The following is a 3,783-nucleotide window of genomic DNA, read 5'->3' on the forward strand; positions in this document are numbered from 1 at the left end:
TTTTAGCTTGGATCACCACCGCCTACATTTTTGCAGCCACAATTACAAATGCCGTTCAAAAATTACTTACACAGCGTAAGTGAACACAGCTAGAATAATTGAAAAACATATTATTACGTAAAATAACTGCTTTTAAAGTTTAGATTCTTTCTTGTCAACACTAATATTTTCTGCAAGGGTTACATCAATGCTTGGAATATAAGATTCAGCTGGGGAACAACCTACAATGCGACTTTTTATTTGTAAAGCTTCACTGAGAACATTACCAGTCTTCGGATCATCAATTTCAGAGGAGATCTCAACTGAAGATGATGTTGTCAGAAAAATATTTTTGTTCCTATCGTTAGAACTTGAAGAAAAGTGGACATTTGCAGAAGGTTTGGTTTGAAAATTTGACGACGTGTTTTGAAAGACTGCGGGATTAGCTTTGTCTTCAATTATGTCTTAAACTTATTTACTTCCTTTCGCAACGCTGCCAGATTCTTTTCCTCTTCATATGTTAACCTTCCTTATTCCTTTTTTGACATGCAGTTTCTGACTTTAAAGCTTTCGGAGTTTCACGGAATGAAACAGAGTTTGGTGGCGCAGCGGGTTTGTTGGGAGATCAGCGAACAACCTTCTAGCTGGTATTTGTCCACCGGATCAGGAAACTTCAGCAGCCTATGAATTATTTTAAGATGGATTATTTGCAATATTGGGAAAGGTATGTCGGTATCACGCTGTTTGTCGTTTTTACTTTCATTATTTTTATCAGATTTAAGCTGTTCTTTTATTGACATGACTACTTTCAACTGTTAAAATAAGTAAGAGCTGTAAAAAACGTGTTTTTAAAGTTAGAATGTGTAAAGTTAATTGGAATACTCTGTAAAAAGGAAACAAATTCTTATGTTTAAACTAACATAGCTGAATAGCTAGTTTTGTAGATTTATTAAAGAAAGTAAGAAATAACAACTTACTCGTCCTATATCTAGTTAAATTTTTCACTAGTCTAACAGATTGTACATAGATGTAAACCATGAGTACAGTAACCTCTCGCTTAATTACGCACATTGTGTCCACAGAAAAAATGCGTAAAGATACGAGATATCGTAAAAATACGAGAGGTACCAAATATTTTCACTATAATGGCTTTTTTTGACATTGCTTCTAGTTAAAAGCAGACTGGGGACTTTCCCAATTATAACGTGCAGTTGTGTTCTTCCAAAGCTGTAACTGGTACTGATGAGCATTACGAAGAATTGAAGGCTACGTGCGAAAAATTTCAACGCTTGCTGTGCAAAGCACGTGTTACAGAAGAAGAACTTAAAGTAAAAAAAAAACGTCAAATGAAAATTAGTGATATGTTTACTAAAAAAACAATTGAGATTTGTGTTAAGTGTAAGATCTGTATTTATTAATTATCTAGGCTACATTTTGCTAGGAAGTTTCATTATATTTCTTTTTTAGATGTATGTTCATACATAGGGTAAGAGAGCTGTATTATTTATTTGTGTTTTAAACTGTCATTATTTCATTATATTTTCTTTACTTAACACAGTCAAATTTTTTCAGAATTTTAATCTAATCTCTTATTGTAAACAAAATTTATAATATACTGAGGTATAACTAAATGTTTATCAATTAGTCACGGAACATAAGTTTACAAAGTCTCAAAATATAAAGAGGTTTGTAAGCATTTAAAAACATTTTTTAAATTAAAAATATACAACGAACTTAATTTGTACAATATTAAAATAAAAAAAATTGAAATTTCAGAATTTTAAAATGCGTAACTAAACGAGAGTGCGTAACGTCAGGAGTGCGTAAAGATGCGAGAGGTTAATGTATTATTAATTTATATTAATTGTATGGCAAAACAAATTGCAAATACTTTTACTTTATTTAAGTTTTAAAAGAGTTCAAAAAACAGCACCTTTAGTTTTTAGATTAAACAAACTAATCATAACTTTTATTATCTTACTTTTTTATAAATTTACCTTATTCAAAGTAATTTGATTAAAAAAGTTAGAAACTTAAGTATACTTAAACTCATACTAATTATATGCAACCATTTTTTACAAGTATGGATTTTTTCAAAATCATATCTTTAACAATTTTTAAAACAAGCATTGAAACCACAAAACAACTCAGTAGGTACTAATTAGTCAAGGTGTTTAAATGTTAACGTCTTTTTAGAAATACTACCAAAATTCTGTTTTGCTTGATTTTAGCAAAAACTTTTACGACTGTTGAACTAAAAGTATTTACTAAAGAATAAGTAATTTTCAGTAGTACTTATACTTTTTTACTCAAACTTTTTTTGACTTCAAATATTTTAAGGTCTTATTTAAAACAATGTTTCGCTCAAAAAAAAAAGAGATCATCACTTAATAATAAAATCTTATTCAAATAGAATACAAACTATTTATGCTTGAATTAGATTTTAAGGATTGTAAAGCTAAATTTATTTAAATACAATTGTATTAAATCTATGTTACCGTATATTTTACGAATATAAATTTAAGTTTGTCAATGTTTCCAAAAGTTCTGATATTTAGTAAAAAATTTAATTATTTATTCAGTCATCGCTGTAATATTTGCTTTTGAAACTTACAATTTAACAATAAATTATAAAATTATATTTTAAGTGCTTAAAGTTAAGATATACTTTTCATTGATATTTAAACAAACCTTTAACTTTAACATTAAGTTATAGTTTATTGAACAACAAAATAAGACGCTCAAGATTAGGTTGTATATTAACGACGCATAGTTAAACCACACCCTTAACGTTTTTATGGGTTAGCCAACCAACAAACAATTATAGTTTAATCCAAAAACTCATGCAGGGACGCGCTTTGGCCGTTAACCAGCACCTGGGACGAAATATGGGTGAGAAACGCGTTTTCAAGCAACGACGAAGACTGCCTCGACTACGAGAGGCAGCTGCCCGTATGCGGCTGGGGGGAGTGGTGCAGCGACAGTTACGGCCCGTTCAAATTTCAACAAAATTACTAAAAGGGATGCGGTTCCGTGAAAAAGAGCTTCGTTTGCGAGAAGGACCTCTAGTAGTGATTTTAGTTTTTTATTGTTTTGGATGATACTCTATCGTTAAAAATTATTTCGTACTTTTGAAATGTTTTCGATAAACTGTAGTATTAAATAAGATGAATTGTTAAGTTGTTTTTTGATACGAACTTGGTTATTAGACAAATAGGTCTAAATAGGGGTAGGTGTCTAAATTGCGCGAGCGTCTTTTTGAAAGAAGCGCATTGGATTCCATCAAGTACAACACAGAAGTACCAATAAGTTCGGATAAAGATGTTAAGCTCATTAAATAACAATGGTTGCACAAAAGTTTCAAAGTTCTACACGTATAAATCAAACCTGATGACCAATACGATGTAAGAAAAATACAGAAACGTTCTTTTTATCTGCAAGGGGTCAGTTCTAGCATAGTTAATAACTTTTTTAAATAAAAAATGTTATGCAGCTTTATATGAACAATGCATAAAGTATTGTTCTCCCAAAACATGTAACTAATAAAAATTGCTTTTGCTACGACTCTATTTCCATGAGTCGAGAACTTTTGAAATGTACTAGTTACTGCAGTGCTGAAAACCAAGTTAGAAAATTGACTTTTGTTTCTTATTTTCGAGCAAAATGCAAACAGAAAGTTTCAAACAAAACATTTTATAAGTAAGTTGAATAATAAGAAATCAAATGGCACAACTGATTTATATAGTAGAGGTCGATTTTTATACCATATCTTCAAAAGAATTCATCTTTTGATTTAACTCAGAA

General features: G+C 30.2%; 1 long non-coding RNA gene across 1 annotated transcript; it reads left to right on the forward strand.

Annotated features, from left to right (window-relative positions):
* Positions 1–483: 483 nt before the first annotated feature.
* On the forward strand, positions 484–3,002 carry LOC145837274 (uncharacterized). Its single transcript, XR_014369937.1, has 2 exons — positions 484–703; positions 2,829–3,002. It is a non-coding gene; the product is annotated as an uncharacterized LOC145837274 (long non-coding RNA).
* The last annotated feature ends 781 nt before the right edge of the window (positions 3,003–3,783 follow it).

The sequence above is a fragment of the Thalia democratica genome, chromosome 5, assembly GCF_965202585.1.
Source record: "Thalia democratica chromosome 5, ktThaDemo2.hap1.1, whole genome shotgun sequence".
NCBI classification, from domain to species: domain Eukaryota; kingdom Metazoa; phylum Chordata; class Thaliacea; order Salpida; family Salpidae; genus Thalia; species Thalia democratica.